At 48.8% G+C, this 17,554-nt stretch overlaps 1 long non-coding RNA gene across 1 annotated transcript; it reads right to left on the minus strand.

The window, feature by feature from the left end:
- Positions 1–329: 329 nt before the first annotated feature.
- On the minus strand, positions 330–7,502 carry LOC142436069 (uncharacterized). Its single transcript, XR_012781759.1, has 3 exons — positions 7,401–7,502; positions 4,636–4,677; positions 330–454 (listed from the first exon to the last, which is right to left on the minus strand). It is a non-coding gene; the product is annotated as an uncharacterized LOC142436069 (long non-coding RNA).
- Positions 7,503–17,554: the final 10,052 nt, after the last annotated feature.

A 17,554-nucleotide genomic window follows, 5' to 3' on the forward strand; every position in this document is an offset into this window, starting at 1 on the left:
GGAGGCATGGTAGGCAACCCTGGTGGACCCCAGTGGCTGAATTGAATTTACTTGGCCTAGGTGGGTCAATGTGGGTGCAGCACCCACCCAGGTGTACCTGGCCTTCCTGACTGGAAACCTGGACCTCTGAGCACGCTCGGTGTGCCACTCTTTCCTGGGTGGCTAGCTTGGCCCTCTGAGCATGTATCATGGACAACCTAGTCCCTATGCTAGCTACCTAAAATTTACACCCTGAAGAGATATGGACCCAAATCTTTGGGGTACAAGGCGACGACATCTTTAGGTCCTTCCTGCTGGCAAAAGGGTGAAGTGGGGCTTTGGGTCCATACCCTTTCTACTCTGCTGGGAGGGGTTGTCCATTCAGGTCTAGGATGGATAAGGTTGAGGTGGTCCAGGAGATGGTGGTCCTAGAGGTGGCACACTTGGTTCAGAGGGCTTGGTAACTTGAGAACTTCTGGAAAAACAAACAAACGGACAAAAGGGTGAACAGTTTAACTGAGACAAGGCTAGGCTTGTGAGGTGGCAGTGCCCTTGAAATTAGGTGAGTGTCACAGGAAACAAAAAAAATCTTAGGATTATCAGGCATGTGTGTTTGTTCGTTCTAAGTATAGGCACGGGAGTAAAAGCATCCACAATTTCCCCTATGAGGGTACAGGGTTTGGGAACTACTGGGTGCACTGAGATCACTGTTTCATTTATGATCCTAATGTTTGGACCCACTGCTAAGAACCATGCTTCTATTTAATCCTATTATCCCTCAATTATTAACTTTGGTCAAACAAATTTTGTTTTCATTAATTACTTTCATAGTTATCTATCTATCTATCTATACACACACATTTAATTGAATGGAATGAAAAGGTCATGCGTTATAGCGTTAAATTGTAATATTGGAATACTACAGCGGGAGTCAACAGGGATCAAAAGAAAGTAAGTGTCTGAGTCATTTTTAATTTTCTTGGCTTCAAATTGAATAAAATACTTGTAAATTACCCAGAGACCAAATTCCCATGGTGCCTCCTACAACGGGTAGAATGTTCAGGGATGTTTCAGGGCTGGGAGATTAGTAACCCCTAAGTCCAGGATCCCTTAGGGCAGGGGTCCTCAAACTGTTTACACAGGGGGCCAGTTCACTGTCCCTCAGACCGTTGGAGCACCAGACTATAGTTAAAAAAAACCAAACTATGAACAAATTCCTATGCACATTGCACGAATCGGCTACTAAGTAGGACATGCAGAGGCAGCAAAAACACCCTGAGGGTGGGATAAATGTCGTCAGGCCACATGTGCCCCACGGGCCACAGTTTGAGGATGCCTGCCTTAGGGGTTCCTGGGTGCACTGGGGATGAAGGTCTCTACTGCTCCTCAAAAGGAGAAATGCTGTAACTTCTGGCATTTCGGCCCACTTTCCAATCACTTTACAAAACTGTTCCAGGTGAATCAGGGTTAGAAGGGAAAGTGTACCATTCTCTGGCCACCATTCTCCTTTCTCAAATAAAGTTGCATAGTGTATCAGCTTTTGTTTGTCTAGCCTCTGTGTCAACTCTATCCCAATTGGACAGGATTCATGCAAGGGGGCAATTCCTGAGTATGAAGCTGCTAAGTCCCATCTAGAAAGCACAAAAGAAGGCTATGTAGAGCTTGCTGCCTCAAGGTCAATAAACCCCACTTGAGAGCGAGCCCTTTATTGCCCTGAATCTGTTGCCTCAGGAAGATGCCCCAGCAAGAAGTAAGGGATCAAAGACAACTCACTGAGGTCGACTTTAAGTCCAACCATTATTCTAGACAAGCTAGGAGAACCACTGCTTGGAATGGCCCCACGGCCCTCCAAGATGCCTGCTGGCGGGAGCAGACTCTCAAATCTCTGAAGGGAAGGGGCATCTGGAAGCTCAGGGAACCTTAAGGGAATTGGAATTTCTGTCTGGAACATCGTGGCAGTGGAACTGTGTAGTAAGAGCTTTCCCCAAAAGTGCCTTAAGCAGCAACACTGAAAGCCTAAAGGTAACAGTTACACAGGAAGGGTTCCATATGCCATTGGCCTAAGCCTGGGCCAAGGAAAACCAGCCTGTAACAAGGAACAAACCTACACTGGTAGAACACTAACACTATAACGCCTCAAGTTTTAAATTCAGGAAATAATTTTAAACATTTTTATTCTTTACTTTCATAGTTATCAATATGTATATATGGCATTCAAATATATAAAACGTGCAATGTTTTTGAAATGTAACCAAATTGTCACATTGATAATTTATAAGTTTGGTACTAGATAAGTTTCAATTAAATGTTATAAAAATGTTGTGCTGGGCATTATAGGGCTAAAGCAGCTTGTTTGAAAAGCCAGGAGAAAGGGAATGGAGGGGAAAAGGGAAATATTTGGCTCCCAGGACAAGGCAGGGCTAACTCCCAGGTCTATTCAACCAGCTCCCTAGGCAGTGCCCTTCCACATGTTTGGGCTGGTGGGCACCATCTTGGCCAGGGTCACAGGCCCCGTTTCCCCATGGCCACAATGGCGGCTATATAGGATCTCTGGGAAAAGCTTAAACAGCCTTGACAAGAGTGAAGCCATTATGAGCTGACAGAAGGCACCATGTAAAGTAAATAAAGTAGCTATGAACTGTAAATGAACTAGCTGATATAGGGGAGGTAGGCTGTGCAGATGTGCCCAAGGGAATGTCCCAAAGGATATGGATGCTCAGAAGATTCGCGAGAGCGACCAGAGCAGTCTTTGTTCAACTAAGAATGACTAACTGCAACACCCTGCTTCTCTACTCTGCCTGCTTGCACACCTGCACATTGCAAAAGTATAAAAACCTTTGGTCAATTAGACTGGGGCTGCTCAGGAAAAAAAACTTTTTCTGTTGAACTTGCCAGCGGTCGGAGTAGTTTTCTTTCTGGGAATGGAGAGTGGCTACAACATTTCGAGGTGCACCGAGATCCAATTGCCACTGTCTGGGCTTGCTTAGAAAGGAAACCTCCTTAACAGGAGTGCTCTCCCCAGAACTACGGATTTCTGATTTCTCTAGGCCAGGGGTCCTTAAACTCTTTAAACAGGGACCAGTTCACTGTCCCTCTGATCAGTTGGAGGGCCGAACTATCGTTTCAATAAAACTATGAACAAATTCCTATGCTTCCTGCACATACCTTATTTTGAAGTTTAAAAAAAACACACAAACAAACGGGGCACAAACACTCGGCGGACAGGATCAAGGTCCTCGGCTATCCGCATGTGGCTCACAGGCTATTGTTTGAGGACCCCTGCTCTAGGCGCTCACAAAGAGAATGTAGTTTCAGCCCTAAAGCCTGGAGACTCCGCAATTTGTTTAAAGGTGATTGGACAGAAGGAGTTCCTGATTTGCCCATGCAAGACTCGTTTTCCCTTCACCTATTTCTCAGAGTTCATAGTTATGTTTATGGGGAACCAGGACATCCCTATCTGATCCCTAAAATTGATGCGTGGAATGACATTGCCACTAATAAGCCAGCATAAACAAAAGACTTACTTCCTCCTGCAACAGAAAGGGTTCTTGTTTCAAGATTTCAGGAAACATGGCAGGACCAGAAAAAAAATAGACCCAAGGTCCTAAAACCACTAAGGTGGAGGCTGCCCTTCCCCAACCCCTCCCCATACCCCTCCGTCTCGTCTTTATTCCTTTTTGCAGGAGGACTCTGGGAGTGGGAGAACTAGCTTACGACCCTTCATTATCACTGCCACCCTGTCAGGTGCATGGGGCTGGAGAGAGAGAAATACTCATAACTCCTTTCTGAGTCCACACCCCAACATACACTAGGGCTGGTATGGGATCTCGACCGCCCCACCCCCCAAGAAGGATGATTCGGCAGCAGCCATTCTACACTCAAGGCAAGCAGCCCCAACACCTGGGGAAGACCCCTGAGTCCCTTTTTGGGTATATATCCCCTTGTATTCCAGTGATTTGTATAATTGGAATCAACAAAATCCCTTTTTCTGACAAAGCAGGTCTGATTCCTTGATAGAAACGGTTTTCCATATGCATTAGCCCACCTCCAGAAATTGCCAGCAACTTCTCCAGGTGCTGTTCACAACACAGGTACAGTAGCCCTGCCAGAGAGAGGCCCAGTAAGCAGTCAATGGACATGATGGTCAGACAGCAGGCACTCCCCATGTGAGGGAAACTCTTTTTGCCACTGCACGAAAAATGTGAGATCCAAACTCCTTGCAAGGCACAGAAGGCCTAACCAGGTATCACCAGTTTCTCTTGCAGGCCCTCAGTGGAACAGCTAGAAAACCTATGAATTTATCTAAGGTCAGTGAGAATTTTCAGGCTCTTACAAGAGAATGTCTGCGTGCCTTTTTAGAGTGACTGATGGAAGCCTACGGGCTTTATATCCCTAACGGCCTGGAGGCCCCGAGAACAGGAGGGCAATAAGTATTGCCTTTATTACTCAGTCTGCCTCAGACATGAAAAAGAAGTGGGAAGGGTTTGACGGGAAAAATCTTAGTGATTTGGTACAAGTGGCTCAGCGGGTGTGTAACAACAGAGATGATCCTACCACGACAGAGACAAAGAAACTAGTTAAAATACTAGTAATTGCCATGAGAGACCCCAGAGACTCAGGAAAAGGAGAGCATGGCCCACTTACGGAGAGACTGACCTGTGGGCACCGCCAAGCCATGGGGCAGGATCAATGTGCCTACTGCAGGAAAGAAGGACATTGGAAAAATCAGTGCCTTGAATACCCCAGGAGAAGCAGACAACCCTCCAATAGAGAGGACGGGCCTCATCCACACCTAGAAAATCCCAAGCAAGAGACAATAATGCTTGAAGAAGCTGAATGAAGGTGTCAGTGCTCTGTTTCACTTGGTCCCCAGGATCCCAGGCTAACTGTCCAAGTAGGAGGCCAGCCAGTCAATTTCTTAGTGGACACAGGGATTACCTTCTCAGGTTCAGAAAAGAGTACAGGCAAATTGTCAAAAGGAAAGATTTGAATTACTGTCAGCATATGATTGCTTCCAAAAATAACTCACACCAGAAGATTTGCATGGAGGTTAGGTGGGTTTCTCAAGACATCATGATAAAAAATATCTGTCTGCCCTTTGTCCCAGTTAGCCATATGATTTTTATGGCACTGGCCCCTGGCTTGGCTGTTGAGCCATGGAAACTGTTTTTGCAGGACGTGAGGCGGTGGCCTGTGGCCATCAGTGGAAGGACAAAATCTCCACAGTGGTCTTCCTGTTTCAATTTGGAGCCACCTATATCACCTCTCGGACATTATTGTTGTCCTGGGCTCAGAATCGCCACCCCAGGTCTAGAAGGCACCTAACAGATCCACACTATTTGAATCAGGCTCTGGTTAGCCCCTATCGATCACTTGGTGACATGGGAGTCTGGACAATGGAGTACCTTTACTTTTCGGATCAGAAAACTAACTCAAAAAAACACAGGTGTTGACCCAGAGGCACACAACTGGTTAAAAACAAAGCCAAACTTACAACCATTTTCTGGAGCCAGAGTTCTGAGCCCCTCGTGGCTGTGCCCAGCCGAGCAGTCCCTCTCTCCTGGACACACCAAAGATCTGAGCAGATATTCCCCACAACCCCTCCCAAAGATTTTATTTCAGAGGATAGCATTGAATTTGCATCTCCTGGACAGAGACATTATCTGATCAGAGCACACAGAGATGAAGGGGAGAAGGGGAGAGTGGAGCACATCCTGTCCCACCAGACCTTGAGGATGATGTTCCCACTCAGAGAAGTCAGTTCACATAGAAGACCACATGGCCAGCCCCACGACGAGACACAACGTCCCTCAAAGACCCATAGCCCTAGAGGGGACAACACTGGAGACACAGTGTGGGAATTACCCCCAAACTGATCTCGCTACACCGAGGCATAACACTAAGGGGGTACAGCAGAAGAGCAAGTAAAAGGAGCAGCAAGATCCCAAGGAAATGCTAAAGGTGGACTTTAGGGTCAGGGTTTGGTGCCCCAAAAGACTGGACTAGAAAACACTTCTAAAGGCCAACACATAGTCCTTAAACTATCTATGAGCTTTTCTATCTTGTTGACCTTTGTTTTCTTTTATTGTAATTGGATTTTTGTTGTTTTGTTTATTTTGCTGCTTGGTTTTGTTCTTTCTTGTTTTTGTGCATGTTATTGCCTCTACAGGTCTGTCTAAATAAGATAGGCTGAACGAACAATCTGGAGGAGAAAAAAAAACGGAACTAGCACATCCTGGAGGACATGCGAGAGAGGGAGGTGGGAAGAAAGGTAGTGGTGTTAAGAACTCCAGAGATAAGGGAACAAAAAGTGATGGAAATCGGTGGTGAGGGGGATGCAGGAGGCCTGGTAGGGCGTGATCAAGGGTAATGTAACCAAGAGGAATTACTGAAACCCAAAGGAAGACTGAGCATGACAGTGGGCACAAAATGAAAATCAAAGGGTATAGAAGAGTGAGCTGGGAAGCAAGGGCCAGTTATAGATGTCTAAATAAAGGCATGTACATATATTTACAAAGGGGCATGGGGAAATAGATCTATGTCCATATGTTTATAGATTTAGTATTAAGGTAGCAGATGGACATAGGGCCTCCGCTCAAGGACTCGTTCATTGCAAGAACATTGTTCTATTAAATTGGCATTAAACGATGCTCACCTTCCCTACACGATCACTGACCACAAAGCTGCTGCATAAGCAAATGTGATGAAGAAAGCCGATGGTGTCCAGCTACCAAAAGATATAGCGTGTGGGGTCTTAAAGGCTTGAAGGTAAAGAAGCAACCATCTAGCTCAGAAGCAACAGAGCCCACATGGAGGAAGCATACCAGCCTGTGTGATCACAAAGTTTCAAAGGGATAAGGCAACAGGCATCATGAGAACAAAAAAATCTTATCATGGAGAATGAGAGGGGACGGCCGGGTATAGACCCAAAACCTATTTGCAGTGCACTGGACATCCCCTTACAGAAGGATCTCAGAGAGGAGATAAAAGAATACAGGGTATGAGACAGCAAAGAAAAACACAACTTTCCTCAAGTTCTTTTTTTTTTGTTTTTTTTGCGCACCCCGCGGGCGCCCGGTGCCGCCCCCTCCCCGGTCCCGCGGCGGCGGCTCGGGGCCGGGGGGGGGCGCCAGGGGAGGGGGCAGACACGAGGGGCAGCGGTGGCGGCGGCGGCTCCCAGCGCCATCTTGGGCTGATCGATGAATTGAACAAAGAGGATCAATTTCCGATCAAGCGAGTTATCAATGGGGGCCGGGGAGTGAGAGGGACTTGTCCCCGAGTCGGCCCCGCTTTCCCCGGCACCCACCTCCTCCCCTCCGCCGCGGCCCCCTGGCCGCAAGGCAGCCCGGCGCCCCCGGGGAGGCCGCGACCGCCCGCAGCCCCCACCCCCGAGCGAGAGGCCGAGAGAGGAGAAGCCTGACCTGCAGCTGCTGTAAATCAAAGCGCTTCCAATATTGAAACATCGATCACACATTGGCCGCCATCTTGAGACATATTGAGATGGAGTGAGAGGCTGATAGAGAGGGGGCTGGAGTTCAGGAGCCCCCAGGAGGCAGCAGGCGGGCGGCGCCAAAACCCGGCCTGGAGCCGGCCGCCGCCGCCGCCACAGAGGAGCGCGGACTCCTCCTCACGGCACCACCGCCGCCAGGGCAAGCCGAGCCGGCCCCCGCCCCCCCGCCAGCGGCCGAACGAGCGACCCGCCCGCGACCCCCGCCCCTCCCAACCCCCAGCCTCGGCCGGCGGCCGCCCGGCTTGGCGCGGCCCGGCCCCGAGGGGGCGCTGGAGGGCGGCGAGAGGGCAGCCCCGCGGCCCGCCGAGGCCCAGTCCAGGCTCACCTGGCGCGGGGGGGGCGCGGAGGGAGGGGGCCCTGGCGGCGACGGAGCGCAGCCCCCCCGCCCGCCTCTACGCCCGGGCGCTGGGTGCCGGCGACCCGCCGGGGGTCGTCGGTCGTCCTGCTGGGCGCCCGCCCGCCCGCGGAGCCGCCGCGACCACCTGCCTGAGCCCAGACCCCTGCACGGCGCAGGCCTCAGCGCACCCGCGCGTGTGCCCGAAGCCTTGACCGTGGGCGGCCCCGCCAACCGGGGCCTCAAGGACCCAGCATCCCAGAGCGCCCTTGCTGGGGGAGGGCAGGGGCGTGGGGAGGCATCATCCCCTGACCCTCTTGAACTTGCACCCGCCAGCGTCCCACGCCGGGGCCCCAGAGTCCCCGCTCAACACCACCCAGTGACCCAGGGCCCCCGAGCTGTCGCCGCCGACTTGGCACTTAGGAGACATGCTCTCTGGAGGCGGTTGAGGCTTGTCTTGTGGCCAATAATCATCTCCTACGCCTTCCTTTCCAGTCACTAATTTGATGTCTTCACTTAAAGAAATGCCCATAAGTTGAGGTTTCAGAGGAGAGCTCCTTGAGCTCCCCAGACAACAAGGGGGCCGAGTGTCACCGTCATTATCCTGAGCTGGGAGGGAACACTAGTGTTCCGGAGGCTGGGAATCCGTCACTGCCTGCCCACAGCACAGACAGAGCAGGTGCTGGTTATAATTGTTTCTAGACGTCCTGCCATGCTCAGTTGAACGTCAAAGCCATAAACGTTGCCCGACTACAATCAAACTGGAGTGCGCAGACATTTCTGCATCATTGCCGGGTGGAAATACACTGAGTGGAGTTGGATGAGATGGCAGCAAGTGCTTAAGGAGGGGGTGCTGTGGGAATACCAACAAGATGACTGCTAGTCTCCGTTTCCTTCTCTCGTCTGCTTTGTGTTTTCTTTCAGGACCAGAAGAAATGATGCATATGTAAGGAAAAAAACTTTTCATTTCCAGAGGAGTTTTCCACCCCACAATCTACCCGCAGCCTCCTTTGAGCAAGCCAGTAAAAGCTTTTTTTTTTAACCTGCCTTCTCACTATGACAATTTCCGGAGCTGCTATGTGGCTGTGTTTAAAAGTCCCCCTCGGGATCCAGAGTGCAATCCATATCACAAAGGCATCCTCCCAGTCCCAAATAGCAATGTGACCTCATTTCAGAAGGTTGTTCTTGTTTCCATAGACCCAGAATGGAGTTTAAGCTGTTGATCTTGACTGTGGTTGTCGACTCAGCCTCTCATGGGCACCTCATGGGCAGTGGAGCAAACTGTGCCAATCTGTGCTACCACCAGGACTGGGAGAGGAAGCCAACAGTGGTGGGCCATAGGTCAATGTGTGGATGGGGATGATCAGGTCTTTCTTCATTATTCTGTTTCAGTCTGGAAACACCACTGAAGCCTCAGTGTCGTAGCAACACACAAACCTTCACTGACAGTCTGGGGCACATTGGCTGCAAATCAAACCCGGGTCTTCCCGGTGAAAGACGATGAGAGGTCTACCACTGAAGCACCGTGGCCCTCACCTCAAACCAGGGCAGTCATTTCCGGAGTTCAAACCAGACCACAATGCAGGATGACAGAGATTGCCACCAGAATCTGATACTGATGCAGAAAAAAACCTAACTACCATTTTATTGACTCCCAATAGGACAAAGATCTGCCCCTTTGGGGTTTTGAGACTTTAAATCCTTACAGCAGGGGTCGCAACCTGTGGGTCGCGACCCCTTTGGGGATCAAATAACCCTTTAACAGGGGTCATCCAATTCATAACGATAGCAAAATTACAGTTATAAAGTAGCAATGAAAATAATTTTATGGTTGCAGGTGACCACAACATGAACTGTATTAAAGGGTGGCGGCATTCAGAAGGTTGAGAACCATTGCCTTACAGAAATAGACAACCTCATATTTCTCCCACGGACGGGCTAGTCAGTTCAAACCCCTGACCTTGCGATTAGCAGGTTAATGCATAGTCCACTACACCACCAGGGCTCCTAATGATATAATAAGAGATACTATTGTTAGATCTCTCGTGGGAGAAATATACCTCAGTCCTTGGCTTCGCGAGAGAAAAATTCACTCCGCAGCCTGGATTGTGATCCAAGTGAGTTTTTTGAGAGAAGAAGTTTCAGGTTTACACAGGCACCTCAGGGCCCCTCACCCCTGCACAGCTTGCCTAGAAGCTGCTGGAGAGAAAGTCACTACGTGGGCTCCAGGATCCTGCCTTTTCTTTCTTTTCTTTTTTTTTGAAATCGTTTTATTAGGGGCTCATACAATTCTTATCACAATCCATACATACATCAATTGTGTAAAGCACATTGTACACTCACTGCCCTCATTATTCTCAAAACATTTGCCTCCACATAAGCCCTTGGCATCAATCAAGTCCTCATTTTTACCCCTTCCTCCCCGCTCCCCCATCCCTCAAGAAACCTTGATAATTTGTGAGTGGTGATATTGGGAGGGTAGCGGGAGGGTGGTTTGGAAAGAGGGAACCGATTACAAGTATCTACATGTGACCTCCTCCCTGGGGGACGGACAACAGAAAAGTGGGTGAAGGGAGACATCGGAGAGGTCAAGATCCTGCCTTTTCAATTCCTCCATAGGGAGGCATGGTTGATGGTCCTGGTCAACCCCATTGGCTGGATTGAATTCACCTGGCCCAGATGGGCCAATCCAGGTGTAACACCCACCTAGGTGTACCACCCCTTCCTGGCCGGAAGTTTGAACCTGAGCATATGTAATGGATGACCCAGTCCCTATGCTAAGCTACCTAACAGTATTTGCAAGATGCCGAGCAATGTTCTAAGCTTTTTGTATATAATAATTCAATTATTTCACTTAAGAAGCCTATGTGTGGACTCTATTCTTGCCTCATTTTACAGATGAAAAATCAGTGGCACAGGATGATAAAGTCATGAGCCTATGACCACACAGTGAGGAAGTGGAAAGGAGAGATTTGAACCCAGGCTGCAGAGCCCATGCCTTGGGTGCCTACAGCACCACATAGGACACAGGAAAGCATGGAGCAGACTCGGCATAAGACCTTAGGGAGTTGGGAGGACTGTGCATGCATGTATATGCTAGGACTGCATGAGAGTAGCTGCTACTCAGATCCAGAAGAGAATACAAGGCTATTGCAAAAATTATTTTTGCCAAAAGAGGGTGGAATTCTGCATCTTGTGCGAAATCCCCCAACCTGCACATGGCACAGCTACTTCAGAAGGTTCCCAACAATGTGTGCTGTGCGGCAAACCAAACTGAGCTCAGGGGGAGCTGGTCTGTGGGTTTTGTTAGCCAGAAGGTGAGCAGTTTGAACTCACCAGCCACCACTCCAAGGGAGAAAGAGGAGGCTTTCTGCTCCCATGGACTTACAGTCTTTGAAGTGGCAGAGAGCATTTCCAAGCGGCCTATGATTAGGATCTAGGAGGGTGAGGGTGGATGGAGTTGGTTGAGACCTGGCTTCAGGGCATTTCCCAGAAGGGCTTCCTGCAGTGACTCTGCCTTCAGGAATGTCTGGTGACCCTGAGGGCAGCAAAGTCCTAAGCACACTCAGGCAGTGGTTCTCAACCTTCCTAATACAGGTCCTCTTGTTGTGGTGACCCCCTGACCATTAAATGATTTTCTTGCTACTTCATCACTGTAATTTTGCTGCAGTTATGAATTGGACGAGCCCTGTGAAAGGGTCATATGACTCCCAAAGGGGTCGCAACCCACAGGGTGAGAACCACTGCACTAAGGGTTCCCCTTCCGGGCAGCTCTACCAGTGTCTGATGTGCATAGTTCTGTGAGGTGAGAGAAATGAACTTAGTGTCTGCTTCTGGTGACAGTTGATGTGGGTGGGCTTTCTCCCTATGTCAAATCCCTCTCAAGCCATTTGTCACCACAACAGAGGGAGCCACACACATAAAGCAAGAAGAGGAGGCAGCATAGCAGGACGGCAAGCAGAACAAAGATTGAATAAACACAATTCACTTCAATCATGAATCGGGTGCCCTTGAGATGTGAGGAAGACCCCAGTCTAGTGACATTAGATCAGGTTTAGGGATTGAGTGACCGGACCCTCTTGGCTCCCCTCAGCCCCTATCTTGCTTTCCGACTGACCCTGCCCCTTACATCGTGATTGGTCCTTATTCCAGCATGATGGTTGGTTTCATAATCACGACATGTGGGAATGTGTTAGTCGATAGGTTATACAGGCACAGTCTCTGGAATGGGTAAGTGAGGAGGTGTGACTGGTGACATGACTGGTGGAATGGATCATGTGAAGTGATTTGAGATCGTTGTTCAGACCTGATAGGTCATCCAGGCCTCTAGTTGATCCTGGCAGTACTCTAGTTTAAGGAAACAGAATGTTAGGCATTTAAGTCATATTTGAGCTTAAATTTTGAGCAATAGGCTGTGGCTCACAGTGAGAGTCTATGTGGAGACCCTAAATCCATTTTGAGGGGCCACACATTCAGCCACCATTGAGTTCTTTCCTACTGCCGACTGGCAGTAGAAAGCTTGTCCATCAGGCAGTGTGCTTGCGTCCACTCCCCGGGCCAGACTCAGCGATATACGGTCGTGTGCACATCCCAATGAAGGTCCCGCTCATGCTCTCACAGGCCCTCCCGCAACTCCATGAATTGATCCGTCTTCAGGGACAGTTTTGTGACAAAGGTGTTTGTTTTCCATGTCTCATTTAAGCTTTCAGGAGCTCAGGTGGTGATGCTGGATAGTGTTGGACTATTAACAGCAAGGTCGCTGGTTCAAAGCCACTAGTCATTCCACAGGAGAAAGATGAGGTTATTGCTTCCTGTAAAGGTAGCAACTTCAGGATCCCTACACAGAGTCACTATGAGTCAGAGTCAGCAGGACAGAATGGGTGTCATTTTATTTAAGTAACTGTGGCTGTGGGTCCTTCCGACACCATTGGGGCCTCATGCGGATGCTCTCCTTCATCCAGAACAGCGGTTTGTGCCTTTTTCTTGTGTAAAACATAGCAAAGGAGTTCCTAATAAAATATAGTTGAATTGGGAGTCTTTTTTCCCTCAAACAAAGTAAATCCATAAATAGAAATGAGACTATGGTGCTAATAACCAGTTGGAGAGTTGAGAGAGCTGAACTCTCAATCCTGGTAGAAACCCATTGTGACTTTAAAAACTTGCTCAAGGTCATCCATAGCCTATGAGGTTGAGTTGAGCAGACACAAAACAGATGTGTTGGGGAGTAATTGTGTACATTAAGTAAACAATTTATCTTTCTAAAGATTCTGTCTAAAACTTACTTTAAATAGTAAGTTTTCCCCTGGGCTAGGGAAAGGTCAGGGAGCTTAACCCCCTAGTATCCACCCCCTCTCAGCATTCATCATGTTAGGCCAGAGGAGCCAAATCACACCCACTACCCAGGGAGCACTGCTTCCAAAAGCCCATTGCCTGTGCTGGGGCAGAGGGCAGGTACCCGGACCAGAAATGCTGACGGAGTGGAACCAGCGGGCTCAGCCCCCAGCTTCCTGAGAGAGCAGCTGTGATGGTTCACTTTTGGACAAATGTCAATGCATGACTTGGGCAGCACGAAAAGCAGATGTGCAGAGGTTGTTCGCTGTATTCCAGAAGTTCACACACTCCCCGCAGGCTCTTTGGCTCAATGGCAGGAAGCCGTTCGTGGCTTCCACCTTCAATCCCAAAAGGCCACTGCCGTCCAGTGGATTCCAACCACAGTGACCCTATATGGAGTTTTCAAGACTGTAAATCTTCATGGGAGCCAGCAGTCTCATTGTCCCCCTTGGGACAGGGAGCTAGCAGCCCGTTTCACCTCCAGGACCCCTTCCTCTCTAATTCTGGATCCAGTCCCTCCAAATATCCTGCCCTGCCTTTATCTAGGCTTCTTAAATGCGTTCCATGCTGCTTATGTTAGTCTGGGTGCCTTAGCGAAACAAATCCACAGAAACGCGTATGTATAAGAGAGAGTTTTATGTAAAGGGTGAGTGCACATCAGGAAAACATGCCCGCATTTGCTTATGCACCCGCTTTGTCTTCAGCGATCATGTCGAGATAGGCTGGTGGCTTCTTCCATGTGGGCTTTGTTGTTTCTTAGCTAGATGGCCCCTTGTTTATCTTCCAGTCTTTAAGACCCTGGACACTATATCTTTTGATAGCCGGGCCCAGGATGCTTAACCACTACACCACAAGGGTTCATTAGCATGTGACTTATCTCCTGCCATTCACATTAGATGCTCAAAATAGCAGGAAACCAGGTTTCTCCTTTGTGGCCACACCAGGTACTGACAGAACCAAGAACAGAGAAATGCTTAGTTATATATCTTGACTATCATTAGCATATTATATGCCTGGCAATCTGTAAGCCTTCGCTCCCCTGACCTCTCACAGCCTCGGTAAAATGAAGCTAATAAAAGTAGTGCTCTCACTAGCTTGGTAGGAGGTTAAACAACTCACATAAGGGTACACAGCCTATCAACGAGGAGGCGAGATGAGGCAGTGTGTGGCTGCTGAACCCACACCCTTCACAACACCTCCATTAAAATGACTGAGGATGATGTTCCCAATCAGAGAAGCCAATCCACAGAGAAGACCACATGGGCAGCCCCACGATGAGAAACGTCCCTCAAAGACCCTTAGCCTTAGAGGGGACAACACTGGACACACAGTGTGGGAACTGCGCCCGAACTGATCCTGCCACTTCGATGCATGACACTAAGAGAGTGCAGCGGAAGAGTAAGAAAACGGAGCATCAAAGTCCCCGGGGAATGCCAAAGGTGGACTTTGTGGTCAGGGTTCGGTGCCCCCACAGACTGGACTGGAAAACACTCCTAAAGTTCACCACACAGTCCTTGTACTTTTCTTTCTGGTTAGTGTTGTTTTCTTTTAGTGTCATTGGATTTGGGTTGGGTTTTGTTTTCATTTTTGTTTGTTTTTTTTTTCTTTTTGCTGCTTGGTTTAGCTCAGTCTTGTTTTGTGCATGTTATTACCTTTACAGGTCTGTCTAATTAAGAGAGGCTGGATGAACAATCTGGAGGAGTAAACATGTGACCGGCCCTTTCCATTGGGCATGGGAGTGAGCACGGTGGGGGGAAAGGAAGTGGTGTAAAGAAACCCAGAGACAAGGGTACAACAAGTGATGGAAAACGGTAGTGAGGGGGATGTAGGAGGCCTGGTAGGGCGTGATCAAAGGTAATGTAACCAAGAGGAATTACTGAAACCCAAAGGAAGACTGAGCATGTTAGTGGGCACAAGAGGAAAATCAAAGAGTATAGAAGAGTGAGCTGGGAAGCAAGGGCCAGTTATAGACGTCTAAATAAAGGCATGTACATATGTACATATATTTACAAAGGGGCATGGGGAAATAGATCTATGTCCATATGTTTATAGATTTAGTATTAAGGTAGCAGATGGACATAGGGCCTCCGCTCAAGGACTCCCTCATTGCAATAACACTGTTCTATTAAATTGGCATTCTAAGATGCTCACCTTCCCTACACAATCACTGACCACAAAGCGGCTGCATAAGCAAATGTGGTGAAGAAAGCCGATGGTGTCCAGCTACCTAAAGATATAGCGTGTGGGGTCTTAAAGGCCTGAGGGTAAAGAAACAGCCATCTGGCTCTGAAGCAACAGAGCCCACATGGAGAAAGCATACCAGCCTGTGTGATCACAAAGTTTTAAAGGGATAAGGCAACAGGCATCATGAGAACAAAAAAATCTTATCATGGAGAATGAGAGGGGACTGCCGGGTATAGACCCAAAACCTATTTGCAGTGCACTGGACATCCCCTTACAGAAGGATCTCAGAGTGGAGATTAAAGAATACGGGGTATGAGACAGCAAAGAAAAACACAACTTTCCTCTAGTTCTTAATGCTTTCTCTTGCCCCACTATCATGATCCCAGTTCTACCATACTAATCTGGCCAAACTAGAGAAGGTATTCTAGTACCGATAGGAATTTCAAACACGGGGAATCCAGAGTGGATGGGCCGTTTACCAGTGTTATGAGTGGAGATACTGGGAGGGTGGAGGAAGGGCAGGATGGAAAGTGGGAACCGATTACAAGGATCTTCATTGAACTCAAAAGAAAGGTGGGTGAAAATATGACAAAAGAATTAGTACATTTCCAAGGATTGATGAGGGATGGGTGGCGGGCATTGAGGGGGGGAAAATGAGGAGCTGAGGCCAGGGGCTTGGGTGGAGAGTGGATATTTTGTGAATAAGGAGGGCAATTAATGTACAGATGGGCTTCAAACAGATGATGTATTTATGGATTGTGGTTAGTGTTGTAGGAGCCACTAATGAAAAGATCATAAAAGAAACAAAAATAATCTTGGCAGAGGGCTCATGCAAGGATGATCTCAGGCTGGATTAGACCAGTCAAAACAGCTACTGGAGTCGCCTCACCCTGTGTCTATTACTGAGTCAGCCATGATGCTTAGGACCCACAGCCCCAGCAGCTGGCCAGAGAGGGAGGTGGATCTCTGAGGCCATTCCACAGGGGGAATGGTCCTCTGTCCTGCAGGGCCCACCCTCCTTTGTAAGCATGCTGCCTGGGGCAAGGCTTTCATGGAGTCCACACCATGGGAGCTCTACTACTCATGGGGGATTGGCAGGAAGCCTCTGCTCATGCGCACACACCACCAACTAGCTGGAGGATCTCCGTGAACAAAGCCTGAGGCAGACAACAAGCCCACTAACTGATGCTGTAAGAGCTACAATCAGCATCCAGAAACCTGCAACTGGGAGTAAGAGGCAGCATACCTTGGTCCCAGCCCCTCCCACTCTAATCTACAAGGAGTGACATTGCAAAGCAGAGGGTTTTCATAAAGCACTTCCAGGACTGTGGAATGAGCAGCCTCGTTTGTGGACATGGATACTCTGTGATCCAGACGTACTACCTCCTCCCTTACAGTCAGCTGAGACAAAAACCCTTGCAAGCAGAAAGCCATGCATCTGAACAGTATCCACCAGCCACTCATGTGCAGCACAGCTGCCTCCAAAGAGCCTTCCTGAGTGAGAGAGAAATCATGCAGAAGCCTGGTCTGCACTCAAGAGAGTTTTATGAGCGTTAGGGAGGCGTGGTGGGCAAGTCTGGCCGACCCCAGTGGCTGAATTGAATTTACATGGCCTAGATTGGTCAATCCAGGTACAGGAACCACCCAGGTGACCTCCCCTTCATGGCCAGAAATCTGGACCTCTGAGCATGCACAGGGTGCCTCTCCTAACTGGGCTCTTATCTTGGCCCTATGGGCATGCATAACGGATGCCCCAGTCCCTAGTATAGCTACCTAACATTTGCCCCCCTGAAGAGATATGGACCCAAATCTTTGGGGGTACTGGGCGACGACATCTCTAGCTGCTTCCTGCTGGCAAAAGGGGCGAGGTGGGGCTTTGGGTCCATACCCTTCCTACACTGCTGGGAGGGGTTGTCCATTGAGGGCAACTTTATCCAGGATGGATAAGGTTGAGGTGGTCCAGGAGATGGTAGTCGTGGACCTGGCACACTTGGTTCAGAAGCTTTAATCACCCGATAACTTCTGAGAAAAACAAACGGTCTAAAAGGTGAACAGTTTGACTATGACAAGGCTAAGCTTGTGAGGTGGCAGTGGCCTTGAAATTAGGTGAGTGTCACAGGAAACAAAAATAATCTTAGGATTACCAGACATGTGTGTTTGTTCATTGGAAGTACAGGAAGAGGGATGAAAGCATTCACACTTTCCCCTAGGAGGGC

This window comes from Tenrec ecaudatus, unplaced genomic scaffold (assembly GCF_050624435.1).
Source record: "Tenrec ecaudatus isolate mTenEca1 unplaced genomic scaffold, mTenEca1.hap1 Scaffold_1432, whole genome shotgun sequence".
Lineage (NCBI taxonomy): Eukaryota > Metazoa > Chordata > Mammalia > Afrosoricida > Tenrecidae > Tenrec > Tenrec ecaudatus.